The 21,338-nt window shown below is 43.6% G+C and overlaps 1 protein-coding gene and 1 pseudogene across 9 annotated transcripts in view; one reads left to right on the plus strand and one right to left on the minus strand.

Annotated features, from left to right (window-relative positions):
* The window catches only part of Triml1 (tripartite motif family-like 1), a 50,689-nt gene that overhangs the window by 17,236 nt on the left and 12,115 nt on the right, over positions 1–21,338 (minus strand). For 6 of the 9 annotated variants that reach the window (XM_017312805.2, XM_017312809.1, XM_017312804.1 and 3 more), the window contains one exon: positions 17,976–18,018. The exons of 2 other annotated variants lie outside the window; for them this stretch is intronic. The gene's annotated coding sequence lies outside the window, so the exon portion shown is untranslated. Of the gene's footprint in view, positions 1–11,643; positions 11,716–17,975; positions 18,019–21,338 lie in introns of all 9 variants that reach the window. One more of the 9 variants, XM_017312808.1, reaches the window with a different exon arrangement.
* On the plus strand, positions 11,716–16,905 carry Gm6284 (predicted gene 6284; annotated as a pseudogene).

Consider the following 21,338-nt stretch of genomic DNA (forward strand, 5'->3'; position numbering starts at 1 on the left):
CCACCTCCCAAGTCCTCCCTACCTCCTTACCCACCAAACTTCATGCTCTCTCTCTCTCTCTCTCTCTCAAAAAAAAAAATCAAAACAAGCAGACTAAGAGAAAAAGAACCAAAAAAACCCCATCAGCAACAAAATGTACTCCTTTTTAAAGATTGTTATTTATTTACTGTATGTGTATGTACACGTGTGCTCAAAGACACACACACATGCCATGATACATGTGCAGAGAGGATGACTTTTGGAAGTAGTTTTTTCCTTCATCTTTGTCTCCATGATCAAATTCAAGTCCACAGACTTAGCAGCAAACAGCTTTATCTTTTACTGGTTGACCCATATCTCCAGACCAATAATGTCACGGTAGACTCAGAAAAATGAGCAATAACTAACTCCACTTGGGGTTTTTCCCAAGGAAAAAGGTCTCAAGGCTGGAAGTGTAATTAAACCATCCTGCTCAAATGGGAAGACCCAAGTGGTACTAAAAGTCAGAAAGTGTAATAAGTTCCTGCTATATAGGAAGAGGCTAGCCTATTAAAGGAACTAGTATAGTGGCTGGACAGTCACAATTGAGAGCTTACAGCAGAATGCGCATAGTGGGCCTACCCAGAAACAAAACCCAGTATGGTTTCTTTAATTTTAAGATTTATTTATTATTATATCTAAGTACGTTGTAGCTGTCTTCAGACACAGCAGAAGAGGGTGTCAGATCTCATTACGGGTGGTGGTGAGCCACTATGTGGTTGCTAGGATTTGAACTCAGGGCCTTTGGAAGATCAGTCAGTGCTCTTAACCACTGAGCCATCTCACCAGCTCCCCAAGCCCCCAAGCATAGATTCTAAGAAATATTTAACGACTCTGCTCAAGCATCACTTTTTCCAACCTAATAGGGTTTGGAGAAAGGAAAGTAACAAAGCCACTGTTGGTAAGTACACAAAATTACAAAAGAAAGTTAATCGTTGTTCTTGGATTATATCGAGGCCTGAACTCCTTGATCTTCCTGCCTCAGCTCTCAAATTCTGGGATTATAGATGTGCACTGCTGTGCCCACTTTGATCAATGTTTTTATTTTAAAATTATAAATTCCTAGGATTGCACTTTGGACTATTTGATTTTGTTATTATGAAAAGAGTCTTTAGGCAGAGGTGAGTGGGTAGAAGGAGAGAAGAGAGAGGAAAGAGGAGACAGAGAGAGAGAGACAGAGACAGAGACAGAGACAGAGACAGAGACAGAGACAGAAAGACAGAGAGAGATTAGCCAGGCAACATAGGACTGTGATTCCAGGTAGGAGTCAGGATGATCATACTTTCAAAGGCTACCTGGGCAATTTAGCAAGAATTTGTCTCAAAAATTAAAAAGAAGATGAGGAAATTGGCAGTATAGGTCAGCTTGCTCAAGGCCCTAAATTCAATTGCCCTACTGCCAAGGAAAAAGAGAAGGAGGGAGAGGAAGAAGATAGGAAGAAGAGGCAAGAAAGAGGAGGAGGAGCAAGAGGTGGGGAGGGAAGAGTGGGTGCCAGGAAGAGGGGAAGTAAAGAGGAAGAAGAGGAGTAAAAAGAAGAAAATTCTTTTAAAATTTTATTTATTATTGTTAGTGTTAATTATATGTAGGAGTGCTCTGTCTGCACGTACACTTCCGTGCCAGAAGAGGGCATCAGATCCCTTTATAGATGGCCATGAGTCACCAAGTGGTTGCTGTGAATTGAACCCAGAACCTCAAAAACCCAGCCAATGTTCTTAACTGCCGAGCCATCTCACCAGCCCAAAACGGAAATGTAATTTCTTTTTTTTTTTTTAAGATTTATTTATTGTTATATGTAAGTACACTGTAGCTGTCTTCAGACACACCAGAAGAGGGTATCAGATCTCATTACGGATGTTTGTGAGCCACCATGTGGTTGCTGAGATTTGAACTCAGGACCTTCAGAAGAGCAGTCGGTGCTCTTAACCGCTGAGCCATCTCGCCTGCCTCCAGAAATGTAATTTCTTAAACTTCTACTTTTAGAAACTGCAAAGTCCAAGGTTGGAGGAGCTCCTTGGTTCAGCCTTTGGGCCACAGCTTGCCAGCAGATAGCGGCATGCTGAGCGCTAGAGCTCGCTTCTTCAGTGACCCCCTAAAGGTTCCTGTATAAGAAGCTCATTCCCCAACTTTGTGATGTAGAGAGCTGACAAAAAAACAAACCAAACAAACAAAAATTCTTCAAGATATATACCCTAGAGGCTGGGGAGATAGGACTGTGTATAAGAGAGCTTGCCTGCGTGCAAACACGGAAACCCAAACTCAAATCGTCAACACAGCAGTGGATTCCAGTCAACCTAAGGCTATGGGAGCAATGTGGAAACAGGAAAACCCCTGGGGTTTGCTAGGTTCGTCCTTGGGTCAGCCTAGCAAGCTCCAGCTTCGGTAGCAGACCCAGTTTCAGAGCTCCAGCTTCCGTAGCCGACCCAGTCTCGGAGGAATAAGGTTGAAAGCGGTAAAGCAGGCACTGGGTGTCTGCGCCCTCTTCTGGCCTGAACATGCATATGCTCACATATGTACTTCTCACATGTGCATACACGCTGCACTCACACCTACATACACATTTTTTTAAAAAAAGATTTATTTAGTTAATGCTATTAGTACACTGTAGCTGTCTTCAGACACACCAGAAGAGGACATCAGACCCCATTACAGATGGTCGTCAGCCACCATGTGGTTGCTGGGAATTGAACTCAGGACCTCTGGAAAAGCTCTTAACAGCTGAGCCATTTCTCCAGCCCACACATTATTTTTTTTTTAAGAAGTGAGGTTGGAAAGCAATTAAGAGCACTTGCTGCTGTAACAGAGGAGAAAAGTTTGATTCCCATTACATACATAAATAGCTCATAATCATGTGTAACTCCAGCTGCTGGGACTCTGTCAACCTGTTCTGAGAACTTGACTCTGTCATGCACACTCTGTACATATAGGCACAGACAAACACATGCATACACATAATTTAAAACATAGAATATGAGACAACCGATCACCTTCCTGGTGAGAGCACAGGGGTCCGCCCGGCCCGAGAGGATGGGTCACACGGCCCCCAATGGAGGAGCTAGAGAAATTACTCAACGAGCTAAAGGGAACTGCAACCCTATAGGTGGAACAACATTATGAACTAACCAATACCCAATTGACTCTAGCTGCATATGTATCAAAAGATGGCCTAGTCGGCCATCACTGCAAAGAGAGGCCCATTGGACTTGCAAACTGTATATGCCCCAGTACAGGGGAACCCCAGGGCCAAAACGGGGGAGTGGGTGGGTAGTGGATTGGAGGGGTGGGTATGGCGGACTTTTGGGATAGCATTGAAAATGTAAATGAGGCCCTTCCGCTCGGCTCGAGCCCCGGGCTACCTTGCCAGCAGAGTCTTGCCCAACACCCGCAAGGGCCCACACTGGACTCCCCACGGGATCCTAAGACCTCTGGTGAGTGGAACACAGCGCCTGCCCCAATCCAATCGCACGGAACCTGAGACTGCGGTACATAGGGAAGCAGGCTACCCGGGCTTGATCTGGGACACAAACCCCTTCCACTCCACTCGAGCCCCGGGCTACCTTGCCAGCAGAGTCTTGCCCAACACTCACAAGGGCCCACACAGGATTCCACACGAGATCCTAAGACCTCTAGTGAGTGGAACACAACTTCTGCCAGGAGTCTGGTTCGAACACCAGATATCTGGGTACCTGCCCTGCAAGAAGAGAGCTTGCCTGCAGAGAATACTCTGCCCACTGAAACTAAGGAGAGTGCTACCCTCCAGGTCTGCTTATAGAGGCTAACAGAGACACCTGAAGAACAAGCTCTTAACAGTGACAACTAAAACAGCTAGCTTCAGAGATTACCAGATGGCGAAAGGCAAACGTAAGAATCCTACTAACAGAAATCAAGACCACTCACCATCATCAGAACGCAGCACTCCCACCCCACCTAGTCCTGGGCACCCCAACACAACCGAAAATCTAGACCCAGATTTAAAAACATTTCTCATGATGATGATAGAGGACATCAAGAAGGACTTTCATAAGTCACTTAAAGAATTACAGGAGAGCACTGCTAAAGAGTTACAGGCCCTTACAGAAAAGCAGGAAAACACAGCCAAACAGGTAGAAATCATTAAAGAAAAACAGGAAAACACATCCAAACAGGTGATGGAAATGAACAAAACCATATTAGAAATAAAAGGGGAAGTAGACACAATAAAGAAAACCCAAAGCGAGGCAACGCTGGAGATAGAAACCCTAGGAAAGAGATCTGGAACCATAGATGCGAGCATCAGCAACAGAATACAAGAAATGGAAGAGAGAATCTCAGGTGCAGAAGATTCCATAGAGAACATCGGCACAACAATCAAAGAAAATACAAAATGCAAAAGGATCCTAACTCAAAACATCCAGGTAATGCAGGACACAATGAGAAGACCAAACCTACGGATAATAGGAATTGATGAGAATGAAGATTTTCAACTTAAAGGGCCAGCTAATATCTTCAACAAAATAATAGAAGAAAACTTCCCAAACATAAAAAAAGAGATGTCCATGATCATACAAGAAGCCTACAGAACTCCAAATAGACTGGACCAGAAAAGAAATTCCTCCCGACACATAATAATCAGAACAACAAATGCACTAAATAAAGATAGAATATTAAAAGCAGTAAGGGAGAAAGGTCAAGTAACATATAAAGGAAGGCCTATCAGAATTACACCAGACTTTTCACCAGAGACTATGAAAGCCAGAAGAGCCTGGACAGATGTTATACAGACACTAAGAGAACACAAATGCCAGCCCAGGCTACTATACCCGGCCAAACTCTCAATTACCATAGATGGAGAAACCAAAGTATTCCACGACAAAACCAAATTCACACATTATCTTTCCAAGAATCCAGCCCTTCAAAGGATAATAACAGAAAAGAAGCAATACAAGGACGGAAATCACGCCCTAGAACAACCAAGAAAGTAATCATTCAACAAACCAAAAAGAAGACAGCCACAAGAACAGAATGCCAATTCTAACAACAAAAATAAAAGGAAGCAACAATTACTTTTCCTTAATATCTCTTAGTATCAATGGACTCAATTCCCCAATAAAAAGACATAGACTTACAGACTGGCTACACAAAGAGGACCCAACATTCTGCTGCTTATAGGAAACCCATCTCACGGAAAAAGACAGACACTACCTCAGAGTGAAAGACTGGAAAACAGTTTTCCAAACAAATGGTCTGAAGAAAGAAGCTGGAGTAATATCTAATATCGAATAAAATCGATTTCCAACCCAAAGTTATCAAAAAAGACAAGGAGGGACACTTCATACTCATCAAAGGTAAAATCCTCCAAGAGGAACTCTCAATTCTGAATATCTACGCACCAAATGCAAGGGCAGCCACATTCGTTAGAGACACTTTAGTAAAGCTCAAAGCATACATTGCACCTCACACAATAATAGTGGGAGACTTCAACACACCACTTTCTTCAAAGGACAGATCGTGGAAACAGAAACTAAACAGGGACACAGTGAAACTAACAGAAGTTATGAAACAAATGGACCTGACAGATATCTACAGAACATTTTATCCTAAAACAAAAGGATATACCTTCTTCTCAGCACCTCACGGGACCTTCTCCAAAATTGACCATATAATTGGTCAAAAAACAGGCCTCAATAGATACAAAAATATAGAAATTGTCCCATGTATCCTGTCAGACCACCATGGCCTAAGACTGATCTTCAATAACAACATAAATAATGGAAAGCCAACATTCACGTGGAAACTGAATAACACTCTTCTCAATGATACCTTGGTCAAGGAAGGAATAAAGAAAGAAATTAAAGACTTTTTAGAGTTTAATGAAAATGAAGCCACAACGTAACCAAACCTATGGGACACAATGAAAGCATTTCTAAGAGGGAAACTCATAGCTCTGAGTGCCTCCAAGAAAAAACGGGAGACAGCACATACTAGCAGCTTGACAACACATCTAAAAGCTCTAGAAAAAAAGGAAGCAAATTCACCCAAGAGGGGTAGACGGCAGGAAATAATCAAACTCAGGGGTGAAATCAACCAAGTGGAAACAAGAAGAACTATTCAAAGAATTAACCAAACGAGGAGTTGGTTCTTTGAGAAAATCAACAAGATAGATAAACCCTTAGCTAGACTCACTAAAGGGCACAGGGACAAAATCCTAATTAACAAAATCAGAAATGAAAAGGGAGACATAACAACAGATCCTGAAGAAATCCAAAACACCATCAGATCCTTCTACAAAAGGCTATACTCAACAAAACTGGAAAACCTGGACGAAATGGACAAATTTCTGGACAGATACCAGGTACCAAAGTTGAATCAGGATCAAGTTAACCATCTAAACAGTCCCATATCACCTAAAGAAATAGAAGCAGTTATTAATAGTCTCCCAGCCAAAAAAAGCCCAGGACCAGACGGGTTTAGTGCAGAGTTCTATCAGACCTTCAAAGAAGATCTAATTCCAGTTCTGCACAAACTATTTCACAAAATAGAAGTAGAAGGTACTCTACCCAACTCATTTTATGAAGCCACTATTACTCTGATACCTAAACCACAGAAAGACCCAAAAAAAATAGAGAACTTCAGACCAATACCTCTTATGAATATCGATGCAAAAATCCTCAATAAAATTCTTGCTAACCGAATCCAAGAACATATTAAAGCAATCATCCATCCTGACCAAGTAGGTTTTATTCCAGGGATGCAGGGATGGTTTAATATATGAAAATCCATCAATGTAATCCATTATATAAACAAACTCAAAGACAAAAACCACATGATCATCTCGTTAGATGCAGAAAAAGCATTTGACAAGATCCAACACCCATTCATGAGAAAAGTTTTGGAAAGATCAGGAATTCAAGGCCCATACCTAAACATGATAAAAGCAATCTACAGCAAACCAGTAGCCAACATCAAAGTAAATGGAGAGAAGCTGGAAGCAATCCCACTAAAATCAGGGACTAGACAAGGCTGCCCACTTTCTCCCTACCTTTTCAACATAGTACTTGAAGTATTAGCCAGAGCAATTCGACAACAAAAGGAGATCAAGGGGATACAAATTGGAAAAGAGGAAGTCAAAATATCACTTTTTGCAGATGATATTATAGTATATATAAGTGACCCTAAAAATTCTACCAGAGAACTCCTAAACCTGATAAACAGCTTCGTTGAAGTAGCTGGATATAAAATAAACTCAAACAAGTCAATGGCCTTTCTCTATATAAAGAATAAACAGGCTGAGAAAGAAATTAGGGAAACAACACCCTTCTCAATAGTCACAAATAATATAAAATATCTTGGCGTGACTCTAACTAAGGAAGTGAAAGATCTGTATGATAAAAACTTCAAATCTCTGAAGAAAGAAATTAAGGAAGATCTCAGAAGATGGAAAGATCTCCCATGCTCATGGATTGGCAGGATCAACATTGTAAAAATGGCTATCTTGCCAAAAGCAATCTACAGATTCAATGCAATCCCCATCAAAATTCCAACTCAATTCTTCAACGAATTGGAAGGAGCAATTTGCAAATTTGTCTGGAATAACAAAAAACCTAGGATAGCAAAAAGTCTTCTCAAGGATAAAAGAACTTCTGGCGGAATCACCATGCCAGACCTAAAGCTTTACTACAGAGCAATTGTGATAAAAACTGCATGGTACTGGTATAGAGACAGACAAGTAGACCAATGGAATAGAATTGAAGATCCAGAAATGAACCCACACACCTATGGTCACTTGATCTTCGACAAGGGAGCTAAAACCATCCAGTGGAAGAAAGACAGCATTTTCAACAATTGGTGCTGGCACAACTGGTTGTTATCGTGTAGAAGAATGCGAATTGATCCATACTTATCTCCTTGTACTAAGGTCAAATCTAAGTGGATCAAGGAACTTCACATAAAACCAGAGACACTGAAACTTATAGAGGAGAAAGTGGGGAAAAGCCTTGAAGATATGGGCACAGGGGAAAAATTCCTGAACAGAACAGCAATGGCTTGTGCTGTAAGATCGAGAATTGACAAATGGGACCTAATGAAACTCCAAAGTTTCTGCAAGGCAAAAGACACCGTCAATAAGACAAAAAGACCACCAACAGATTGGGAAAGGATCTTTACCTATCCTAAATCAGATAGGGGACTAATATCCAACATATATAAAGAACTCAAGAAGGTGGACTTCAGAAAATCAAATAACCCCATTAAAAAATGGGGCTCAGAACTGAACAAAGAATTCTCACCTGAGGAATACCGAATGGCAGAGAAGCACCTGAAAAAATGTTCAACATCCTTAATCATCAGGGAAATGCAAATCAAAACAACCCTGAGATTCCACCTCACACCAGTCAGAATGGCTAAGATCAAAAATTCAGGTGACAGCAGATGCTGGCGTGGATGTGGAGAAAGAGGAACACTCCTCCATTGTTGGTGGGAGTGCAGGCTTGTACAACCACTCTGGAAATCAGTCTGGCGGTTCCTCAGAAAACTGGACATAGTACTACCGGAGGATCCAGCAATACCTCTCCTGGGCATATATCCAGAAGATGCCCCAACTGGTAAGAAGGACACATGCTCCACTATGTTCATAGCAGCCTTATTTATAATAGCCAGAAGCTGGAAAGAACCTAGATGCCCCTCAACAGAGGAATGGATACAGAAAATGTGGTACATCTACACAATGGAGTACTACTCAGCTATTAAAAAGAATGAATTTATGAAATTCCTAGCCAAATGGATGGACCTGGAGGGCATCATCCTGAGTGAGGTAACACATTCACAAAGAAACTCACACAATATGTACTCACTGATAAATGGATATTAGCCCCAAACCTAGGATACCCAAGATATAAGATATAATTTGCTAAACACATGAAACTCAAGAAGAATGAAGACTGAAGTGTGGACTCTATGCCCCTCCTTAGATTTGGGAACAAAACACCCATGGAAGGAGTTACAGAGACAAAGTTTGGAGCTGAGATGAAAGGATGGACCATGTAGAGACTGCCATATCCAGGGATCCACCCCATAATCAGCATCCAAACGCTGACACCATTGCATACACTAGCAAGATTTTATCGAAAGGACCCAGATGTAGCTGTCTCTTGTGAGACTATGCCGGGGCCTAGCAAACACAGAAGTGGATGCTCACAGTCAGCTAATGGATGGATCACAGGGCTCCCAATGGAGGAGCTAGAGAAAGTAGCCAAGGAGCTAAAGGGATCTGCAACCCTATAGGTGGAACAACATTATGAACTAACCAGTACCCCGGAGCTCTTGACTCTAGCTGCACATATATCAAAAGATGGCCTAGTCGGCCATCACTGGAAAGAGAGGCCCATTGGACTTGCAAACTTTATATGCCCCAGTACAGGGGAACACCAGGGCCAAAAAGGGGGAGTGGGTGGGCAGGGGAGTGGGGGTGGGTGGATATGGGAGACTTTTGGTATAGCATTGGAAATGTAAATGAGCTAAATACCTAATAAAAAATGGAAAAAAAAAGAAAATGTAAACGAGGAAAATACCTAATAACAATAAAATTAAATTTTAAAAAAACATAGAATGAAAGAAAGAAAGAAAGAAAGAAAGAAAGAAAGAAAGGAAGGAAGGAAGGAAGGAAGGAAGGAAGGAAGGAAGGAAGGAAGAAAGAAAGAAAGAAAGAAAGAAAGAAAGAAAGAAAGAAAGAAAGAAAGAAAGAAAGAAAGAAAGACAGACAGACAGACAGACAGACAGACAGACAGACAGACAGGAAGGAAGGAAGGAAGGAAGGAAGGAAGGAAGGAAGGAAGGAAGGAAGGAAGGAAGGAAGGAAGGAAGCCAGATAGTGGTGGTGCACGCCTTTAATCCCAGCACTTGGGAGGCAGAGGCAGACAAATTTCTGAGTTCGAGGCCAGCCTGGTCTACAGAGTGAGTTTCAGGATAGACAGAGCAATACAGAGAAAGCCTATCTCGAAAAAACAAATGAACAAATAAATAAATGAATAAATAAAATGTTCTTATTTATGTTTTGTTGTTTTCAATCCATCCCTCTCACAACTTCCACTCCGTCCTCTCTTCCCAGTACCTGCTCCCCAACCTCCCTTTAACCAAGATCCCATCGTCCTTGAGTTTCCTTCAGAGTAGAGCAGGCCTCCCACGGATCTCCACTGAACAAGACACAAGATACAATGAGACTAGGCACATGCTCTCAGATCAAAGCTGGATGAGGCAACCTAGTAGGAGGAAAGGGGTCCTAAGAGCAGATGAAAGAGATTAAATTAAAATGAAAATCTTAAAACAAAAAAATTAAAAGTGCAGCCTAGTAGAGGTGGCATCTTAGGTTTGGGCAGTGTGAGGGGACTGTGAGGTCCTGGTCTCTTCTTATTCCTGCTTGCCAACCACGAAATGAGGGGCTCTGTTGCTCTCCATGTTCTCACTTCATTGTGTGCTGCCTTGCCACAGATCCCAAAGCAAGGCCAACCAACAACAGGCTGGAACAGGTTAACCTAAAGAACCTTGTTTTATCTCTAAGTTACCTAAAGTATTTGCTAAGGTATCAGATGAGCAGCTAACTGATAGCTGCTGTATGACTTTGTGGGGTGGCCAGAGACGGTACGGTCAGTCAGAAATCTAGACAATAGTGCAGTGTCAGACTCCAGTTAGCACAGCCCTTTCTGTAAGAACCGATGAAGACATCCCTTGAAAATGGCTTCAGTTCCCCTTAGGACAACATGCACACACATGGAAAAACCATTCAAGATCCAGCTCTCTCTCATACTAAGAACCAAGCTTCTAACCTTGAGCATCCCAACCATCACACTCCATTAAAACAAAGCAAGTTGTCCAGGGGAACAAATCAGCAGGGCTTTGCAAATATAAAGGCATTTTTATTTCATTTCCGAGTAAGTTCATATTCACAGACTGGTATGATCAGAGGTTAGTGACTGTGACGATTGGGTTCAAAATAATTAAAACTGTCACAGAGCTTGACAGTTGGTTGCAGCTCTCAGCTAAAAGCTAAACTGGGGTGATGGGAGTGGGAATAGAGAGGAGTGAACTTTCCTAATGGAATTTAAAGGAGACTAGAAGTGCTAGCACGTGATTAACTAGAGATTTGCAAAGCGGGTAGTCGCTTGGAGTCCATCACAAGATTCTTGCTTAACTGAGTGGATGTGTCCAGTTATAAAGAGAGGATAGTACATTTTTATCATTCATAGACATCACATATGGCTTTGAGATACCTGTAGGATACCTGAATAGAGATTTCTAGTGAGTACATACACATATGAGTCGAATGATCAGAAGAAATATCTAAACTTTAAATAAAGGCTTGGCATCAAGGAGGCAACTGGGGAGTCACCAAGATGGCTCAGCAAGTAAAGGCAGGCACATACACACACACACACACACACACACACACACACACACACACATACACACACTACAGATAGATAGATAGAAAGATAGATAGGTAGGTAGATAGATGCTGAGAAAGAAGGCAATTGAAAACCACAGTACAAATAGTTATCCCTGAAAATCATCATGTAAAATGGAAAAGTCCAGGTTATATTTTATAGTTGCTGCTATTTTTGTTTAAAATACAGTCTAAGTAGAGTCAGATGGGCTCACCTCAGCCTCTCGTTAGCCTTGAGTACTGGAGTCAGGTGCAGCCAAGAGAGATTCGAGCATCTTCCTGGCAAACTGGAGGCAAAAGACCATTTTTGCTTTACTGGCTCTCCTCCTGCACCAGGTGCCTCGGGACTGAAATCCTCTCCTTTCTAGGGGAAAGGGCCTCTATACTAACACACTAAAAAGTCTCCCATGAACTTCCCCCAGCAAGGGCAAGGGCAAAGTCTGGGTAGGGATGAGACTGTTAATGGCTTATCTACTGTATCTCACACTACCACTTCACCTATTGTGAACTCTGCTCTCAACTCCTCCTGCCCCTCATAACCTCCATCACCCTATCGTAGCCTACGACTGTCTTCAGAACTACTCACGGTACCCATCCACCAACCCTGGCAACATCCTCAAGGACTCACCCCATCTTTCTCAGTTCCCTGGGGGACAATACCCACTCAATGGTATCCTTGGGGGACAAACCTTCATCCCCAAGTCACATCACTAATCTTCAAGCCAAGAGTTCTGGGCCAGTGGTACCCAGAGTCCCATGGGATTTAACTTCAAATCACAGGAAGTGTGTGATTCTTTTCCTGACCAGGATTTTGAGATGATTCCCAATGGACCCCCAAGATTTTTCACCTCCCCACAGACTTCTCCAATATTGGGGTCGAGTATCCAGACCTTTGCACCTTCCCAGGATGTAAGCAGTGACATCCATCCTGATAAGGCAACAGAAAAGGAGCTGACAGGAAATGGCATGGGCTTGGTAGGCAGTCTGGAGCTGGGGAAGAGCATCCAGAAGTAAAGGTGTGTACCTGTCTCCTCTGTAGAGACTAAGAGGTCTCTATCCTGGTCCCTGATCACACAGTGAGCTATCTAGATGATCCTTCACATCTTCCTGATCACCTGGACAACTCTCCAATTGCCAGTGAAGATTCCCTCCAGCCCTTTGACTCTCTGGCAGCAGAGCCAGTGAGTGGAGGACTTTATGGTATAGATGACACAGAGCTGATGCGTGCAGGAGACAAGCTGTCTCTGGAGGATAACCCTCCATTGTTCTTCTCTCAGTAATGCTAATGCCTTTAGTCTCTTGGCAGATGACAGCTAAATATCAACCTCCATCTTTGTCAGCCCTACCTCCCCATCTGTCTGTCGTAAGGGATAACAGCTTTGGCCTGAATAGTGGCAATGACTCTGAACAGGAAGAAGTAGAGACCCAGTCTTCAAACTTCCAACATCCCCTAACTGAGTCAGCCCCTGACCAGCCACCTAGTACTCAACTAAACCCAGCTGTCTCATCAACAGCCTCTTCAGCAACCTCCTTGGCAGCACCTGCAGAAAGCTCTCCAGCTGTCTCTCCAGTAGCATGCTCTCTTGTCCCTCCTGAAGTCTTTCCAGCAGTCTCTCCAGCTTCCTCACCTGCTCTCCCAGCCATCTCTTTGGGAGCCTCCATGACAGCTCCAGTGATTTCTCCTCAAGGTTCCCCTCAACCTTCTCCAGCAGCTGCCTTCCAGACAGTCTCCCCAACAAGTAATAATGTCAGTAGTGCCCCTGAAGCTTGTGCTGATTGAGAAAAGATAACTGGAGAAGTAGCCGCAGTCTTTGTATTGATGTACTGAAGAGACATATTGCTACCCAAGAAGTTTGTCTTCCCCTCCAGTATGGATGGTAAAGAGAAGTGTGCATGAAGAAGTTCAGCCATCCTATGGGGTTGCAAACCCCTTCAGCTCCTTCAGTCCTTTCTCCAACTCCTCCATCAGGGACACTATGCATAGTTCAATGGTTGAATGCAAGCATGCACCTCTTTATTTTTCAGCCTCTGACAGAGTCTCTCAGGAGACAGCTATATCAAGCTCCTGTCAGCAAGCCCTTCTTGCCATCCACAATAGTGTCCGGGTTTGGTAACTGTATATGAGATGGATCCCCAAGTGGGGCAGTCTCTGGATGGCCTTTCCTTCAGTCTCTGCTCCACAGTTTGTCTCCGTATTTTCTCCCATAAGCATTTTGTTCCCTCCTCTAAGAAGGACTGAAGCATCCACACTTTGGTCTTCCTTCTACTTGAGCTTCATGTGGTCTGTGAATTAACCAGACCCCTCCCAGAGCTCCCAGGTACTAAACCACCAACCAAAGAGTACACATAGAGGAACCCATGACTCCAGCAGCATGTGTAGCAGAGGATGACCTTGTCGGGCATCAATGAGAGGAGAGGCCCTTTGTCCTGGGAAGGCTTGATGCCCCAGTGTAGGTTAATGCCAGGGTGGGGAGGCAGAAGTGTGTGTGTGGGTGGGGGAGCACCCTCATGGAAACAGGAGTAGGGGGGATAGGATACGGAGTTTCTGGAGGAGAAACAGGGAAAGGGGCTAACATCTGAAATGTAAATAAAGAAAATATTCGATAAAAGAAAAAAAGAAAGAAAGCAAACCAAGAAAGAAAAAAAAAAAAGGACAGCCATTGGTGGCAGGGGGAGACTTGGTATTGTGGCCCCTGTGGGAAGAAAATGAAGCAATTTCCAAAAGTTATCAAATACCTGAGCCAAAATGTGGTACACAGTGTCTGCCATGAGCACTTCAGCTTCAGTCTCTGCATGCCTGCTGGAGATTTGAAGAAAGAGATACACCAGAGAGCTTGCAGTGGGTCCAGTTATCAGCAGAGGGGATTTCTTTCAGAATTCAAGCAATTACTAGCAAATGAAGCTGACCTCGAAACAATGAGAAGGCTAAGAACAAGGAGGTTCCCAAAGTGAAGCGGGACCATGCTTGGCCTCCTAAGATCAAAATGCCCGAGTGGCTGAATAAAACAGACAATAGACTTCCAAAGAAACTGGAAACTCAAGAAACACTGAGTGAAGAGAATAACACAAAGATGACTAAAAGCAAAAAGACGAGGCAGAAGGCACAGCGGGGAGAGAGTCGACTCCTGCCCAAGGGCAGCCCAAGCAGAGGTGCTTGCAGAGTTTGAAAAGAAATGACTTCCCTTATGGTTTACAGGCCAGAAGCAAGAGGAAGCAAGACACGAAAAACTTAAAGCTGAAGGACGAGGAGAAGAAATTCAAGGCTGAGAAAGCAAAGATGAAGACAAAGCAGGAGAAGCTGAAGGAAAAGGTAAAGAGGGAAAGGAAGAGCCCAGAGCCAGGCCATCCTGTAGAGCAGACAAGACCTTGCCACACAGAGGCGGCTGGTGGGGCGGCAGAGGCAGTGGGTTATCTTGGAGGAGATGAAGAAGCCCACTGGGGATATGTGTCTGGCTGACTGACCACCAGCCTCTGCCTGACTTCACACCCATTGCTGGTTTGACGCTGTCCAGCAGGGCTTTCTCAGATTGTTTGACCATTTGTGGAGTTCCTGCATAGTTTTGGCAAAGTGCTAGGCTTTGACCTTACCAAAGATGTTCCTAGTCTGAGAGTCCTGCAGGAGGGACTTTTATGTCAAGGTGACAGCTTGGACAAAGTGCAAGACCTGCTGGTATAGCTCCTGAAGGCTGCACTCCACGATCCTGGTCTGCCCTCCTCCTGTCAGTCCCTAAAGATCTTGGGGGGGAAAGGTGTCAGAGAGCTCATTGACCAGAGGCAATGTGTCTGAGATACTGCGCTGCTTCCTCGTGGCATAGAGAGCAGAGCCATCCTTCTATGACAGTCTGCGGACCCAACCTTTTCAGGCCCAGTCATCTCAACAGAAGGCTGCTCTTCCAGCCTTCCTTGTGCCTGAGCTCAACAGTTCCGCCATTATCATCAATGAGATTGACACGACTCTGTAGAGTATGTCTAGCTACAGGAAAAACAAATGGATTGTTGAAGGCCGACTCCAGGGACCAAAAACTGTTCTGGCCAAGCAAACCAGGTGGCCTGAGGTTATGATGGAAGGGGCAGAAGACGACCTGGGACAGAGGTGCAGTTCTCCGATCATGGAGGAAACTAGTGACAGAGAAGAGGAGGAAGAGGAGGTAAATACAACAGCTGTCAATGGCCACAGGGGTCAAAGAGATGGAGAGGTTGATGTTGCAACATCTATCATTCCAGAGCGGGAGTGCCAGATAGAAAAACTCAGTAAGCATCAGCTCTTCTTCTTCTTCTTCTTCTTCTTCTTCTTCTTCTTCTTCTTCTTCTTCTTCTTCTTCTTCTTCTTCTTCTTCTTCTTCTTCTTCCTCTTCCTCTTCCTCTTCCTCTTCCTCTTCTTCTTCTTCTTCTTTTCTTCTTCTTCTTCTTCTTCTTCTTCTTCTTGGCATGTGCCACCACCGCCCGGCTGCATCAGCTCTTCTTTAGAAAAAAACTGCTTCACTCATCCCAGATGCTCCAGGCAGTGTCATTGGTTAAAAACCGCTATAGACACCATTACTGGGTATTACTGTGTTTCCCTGGTATCTTTGCTGAAGGGTCAGAGGAGTGCACAGTTACTGACAATGGAACAAAGCAAGAAACTGAGTCCTTGATGGAAGCAGTCACTTCCAATACCCAGCTCTACCCGAGTCTCTGTAAAGAGAGAATTAACTAACTCCAACCCCTCTACTTCTCCTGCCGGGTCCAGAAGACCACCTCGAAAACCTAAGCCTGGGTCTCCGCAGCCTCAGCTCCTTCAGTTCACCATTAGGGAACATGATTCAGAACAAGCCCAGACTCAAGCTCACCCCGGACCTCAGCCCCAATCTCAACCTCAGACCCCTACCCAGCCCCGTCTTTAGTCAAGTCGCGGGTTCCTAGAGCCGGAAGGTTCCCTGTTCTCTCTGGGTCAGAGCCAGCACGACTTCAGCCAGTCCGCCTTCCTGTCTTGGCTGAGCCAGACTCAGAGCCACAACTTCCTGTTGATCAGCTCAGTCCTCACGCCTGACAGCAGCCCAGGAAAACTAGACTCTGCTCTACCTCAGTCCTTGGAGGAGCCCGAGCCTGATGAGACACAACCCTGCCCTGGTCCTCAAGGTCCCTGGTTTTATCTTCTCAGCCCAGATACCCCGTGATGCTCACTGCTCCTACACCATCACGTCCCCCACAGTTTCAGAGGACCAACCTGCTCCCTCCCTCCAGCTGCCTGCCTCCTCGGAACCAATGAATACACCCGGTGCTGCCCATCCTTGTTCTCCAGTGCTACTCTCTTCCACCCACTTGCCTGGATGGGGCCATAGGAGGCCATCGGGGGACTCTGAAAAAATGCCAGAGTCCCACAGGGCTGGGACAACCAAAGCGGAGAGGGAGACCTCCTAGCAAGTTCTTCAAACAGGTGGAGCAGCATTACTTAAACCAGCTGACACCCCAGGCTATTCCCCCTTGAGATGTGCTCATGCATAGCTTTTTTTTTAATTCATTTTTGTAGTGCTAGCGATCAAACCCACAGCTTTCTGTATGCAAATCAAACCCCCCACCAAGTGAGCTACATCTAAGGCAAGCACCCACCCGACCAACTGGACAGTCCCTGCTCTTGTGATCGTAGGCAGCAGGCGAAAGTCAAAGTTCAATGAACCACTGAACATGCGTGAGAGAACTGCCCCCTCACACACACACACACACACACACACACACACACACACACACATACACTGGAAAGTGAAACCAACTGACAGGCGACATGCAAAGTCGAGGGGCATTTAATTAGAACGTCCTGTGGGTTTAAATGGGACATTCCACCAGAACACTGGGATTTGTTTCCATGTTGGTAAAATCAGGTAAACCGAGTACTTGACGCAGTGACGAGGGGACCTGTTCCCACAGTAACCAGCAACCCCACCCATTCTGTCTAGGGAAGGGTTTGGGTTGTTGAGAACAGCACAAGGCTTCCCTATGTAGCCTATATTTGCTTTGAACTCATAATTTTGTAGCCCAACTAACCTCAAATTTAGTGAACTTCCTACATCAGCCTGACAAATGTTAGGATGAGAAGGTAGGCGAGAGGTTTGCTTTGCTTTTCTTCTGAAAGTCACATTCTGCCTTTGCCACACTAACCCCAGGATCTCCTCATTTCCCCAAACTGCCTGTCAAGTAAAGGTCGTTTCTGGAAAGCATTGCCTCATTACTTACTACATATTTGGTGGTTGCTGAAACTTCTGTCTTTGGCTCTGGTGTGTGTGTGTGTGTGTGTGTGTGTGTGTGTGTGTGTGTGTGTATTAACATTTTTAAGCATCTAGGTTGAGTTGAATAGTTATTGAATTTTCTGCTCTAACACAACAAAACACTTATTTTTAGTACGTGATTTGGCAGAGTGTGAGGAGTCTTGTTTGTTTTATGGGAAAGCACGTTGCATTGAGTAAAAATGTCTATGTGGTGGGGAAAATATCATTTTATCAGGATCAAACTCTAGGTGTAAATGAAAAAGTTACTCAAGTATATTAATAGCAAAATAATATGCAAAACTTACCTAACGGCGTGTGCATGCACGTCCATAATCCTGCATGTGTGACCTGTATTGTTGAGAAGGAGGGATGTTTCAATCTTCATTAGTAGAAGTAACAAAGGTCATAGGGTCACTAATGTATAATTAAAAATTCAGAGGTTCCTAGGAGCAAGAGAGTTTGGCTCAGCAGTTTCGAGTATATACAGCTCTAAAAGAAGATACTGTTTATTTCCTAACACCTACATCAGGTGGAGTACTACCACATGTAACTGCAGCTACTGAGAAATCTTGACCCTTCTGGTCTGCTTGAACACACAATTAAAAATAAAAATAATAATAATAAATCGGGGCTGGAGAAATAGCTCAGCAGCTGCCCTTCCAGAAGACCCAGGTTCAATTTCCAGCACCCACATGGCTGCTCATAACTGTGTACAACTCCAGTTTCAGGGGATCTAACACCCTGACACTTACATGCATGCAGGCAAAACACCAAAGCCCATAAAATAAAAATAAATCATGTTTAAAATAATAATAATACAAATAAAAATAAACCTTATAAAGAAAATGATGGGGCTGAAGAGATGGCTCAGTTGACCAGAACTAATATCCCACCCACCAAGGGATAGTTACCAACCCACTGTAATTCCAGCTCCAAGGGATTTGGCACCAAAAAACATATAACAGGCACACAAACATGTGTACATATACAAAAATCAAAATAAATCTTTAACAAGAGAAGAGGAATCCAGTATGCCATACTTGGGCCTCTTCTAGGGTTCCAGTCAACAACCTAGAAGATTAGGTTCATTATGAACCTTTAAGCAGGCTGCAAAACAAGTAGGCTATATAAAATTTTGTTTCAAAAACAAATAATAATAATAAATAATAGCAGCAATGTTATGATAGCAGTGGGCACGATGGTGTATGCCTATGGTCCAGGCATGCAGAAGGCAGAAGCAGATTGTTACAAGTCCAAGCCAGTTTTTATTACCAGTCAAATGAAAGCACTACACATGATAGTAAATACCTTTTGGTTCCAGATACTCAGGAAGCTGAGGCTGGAGGATTCTGGTGTGGGAACCTAGTTTGGGTTCCAGTGCTAGACCTTATCTCAGTGAGGAAAAGAAAAATGTACTTGCTTAGAGAGGTTTAAATGAAGACATTTACTATAAGGCTGAAAAAGTAGTTATTTAGTGTCATAGGGTTTCCATGACTGTGAAGAGACACCATGACCAAGGCAACTCTTATTAGAGACAGCATTCACTTGGGGCTGGCTTACAGGTTCAGAGGTTCAGTCTGTTATCATCATGGCAAGAAATATGGCAGACTCCAGACAGACACAGTTTTGGAGAAGGAGTCAATAGATCTACATCTAGTCAAGAAAAGCCTGTCTTCAGACAATTAGGATGAGGGTCTTGAAGCCCACCCTCACAGTGACACACTTCCCCCAACAAGACAATACCTTCTTCTTACAGTGCCATTTACTGGGCCAAGCATATTCAAAACCACCACATTTAATATCTATGCGGCCCTAGGTTCAATCACCAAAATGTGTGTGTGTGTGTGTGTGTGTGTGTGTGTGTGTGTGTGTGTGTGTGTGTGAATATTTGTTGTATGTTTGTGTCTGTGCTGAAATTGATGACTAAAGATTTATAAATGCCCTAAAACATGGTAGAATTTCATTTCTAACATGTCTGTTGGACTGTGTCTGAATGAGATGACTATTTTTCTTAGAAGGTAAATAAAATCCATCTTTACTGTAGGCAGGCACCTGACAATCAGAGAGCAGTGACAGAGAGAACAAAGGCAAATTGGAATCTTCTCTGAGAATCAGTATAGCGATTTCCCCAGGATTTTTAGATGCCAGAACCACAGACTCATTGGCCAGGGATTCCTTAAATAGTACTATTCGGTTCTCAGAGAGTTGGCCTTTAGTGTAGAATTATGTCACTGATTTCCCTCTTTCTGAGGTCTTCCCTTTTGCACAGAGGCACACCCCAGCATCCCAGGATCTCCAACTGGGATGCAGCCATTCTTAGAATGTAGCTTCCATGATCGCATGTGCCAATTCTTCATTAAATCCTCTTTCCTCTACCAACATACTACATGCTCCTGATTCTGTCTCTCAAGGGACGCTTCACCAATAAAATGAAATGACAGTTATCCACTAGTCATCAAATAGGAATCTTTTCAAGAATGAATGTTAAGATAACAAAATGCAGAGTCGGAATGCAGGAGTCTGTCAGACTCTACAGGAGAGACCTCTGTGGGACATACTTGTGGAAGATCTAGCCTGAGAGCAGAAAAAAAAAAACTGAAACCATAAGCAATTTGTGTTCATTTAACTAAACATGTGAAGAAGTTCACATCACTGTCTTGTATGAACAGGGATAGCAATAAACAAAATGAATATTTGCAAAATAAATACCTTGAGTCTCTAACAGCCTTTTAACTCAGGAAAGGTTGCCCCCTTCAAGAAAGAAGGTAAATTTTATTCCTCCATTATGGAAAAGAAAATCAAATACCACCTGAGGATACTTTTATTTTGGGTTGAGTTCTCATCCACAGCTATCCTAGGCTTGCTTGAGACTACCTCTCGAGACTAATAAAATAGTTTTGTGACTGAGAACACAATTCTTGATCTGTTCTCCAGATCTGTTTTCTGTTTCATCCACTATAAAATGAGAGTGCTGCTTAGAGAATCCGTCTCTAACCCCATTTCTTTTCTTCCCTCAGGCAGCAAGAAGCAGTTCACTGAAATAAGTGCCTGTACTCATTTTCTGTTGAATGGTAACAGATTACAAGAAGTTTAGCATCCTAGCACACGGCACCTATTCATGAGCTCACAGCTCTATGGATCTGCTGTCCAGCCTGGGGTGACTTGATCCTCTGTTCATGTCTCAAGAGGTCAAAATAAGATAGTGGCCAGGACATATTCTCATCTGAAATCTGTGCTCAATCCCCTCGGTTATACAACTGACCAGCTGCTGCCATCTCATTTTATACTTTTTTAAAGGTTATTTTTAATTGTGTATGTGTGTGTGTGTGTGGGGGGGGGGGTATGGGTTCATGTTTGCAAATGCCCACAGAGGCTAGTCACTGGATGCTCCAAGCACTGCAACTACAAGCGTTTATAGCTGCCTAATATAGGTTCTGCAAACTCAGTTTGATGCCTCTGCAAGAACAGTCTGTGCTCTTAGCCCCCAAGCCTTCTCTCTAGCCTCTGAAAGATGCCATTCTCTTGATAGCAGATGGTGGTTGTTTGTACTGACTCATCCCTCCTCAGAAATTATATACCATCCTGGCATGGTGGTTCACACCGCTCATCCCTGCACTCAAGAGGCTGAAGCGCACAAGACAACGAAAGGACATATGTGCTAATGGTAT

The sequence above is a fragment of the Mus musculus genome, chromosome 8, assembly GCF_000001635.26.
Source record: "Mus musculus strain C57BL/6J chromosome 8, GRCm38.p6 C57BL/6J".
NCBI classification, from domain to species: Eukaryota; Metazoa; Chordata; class Mammalia; order Rodentia; family Muridae; genus Mus; species Mus musculus.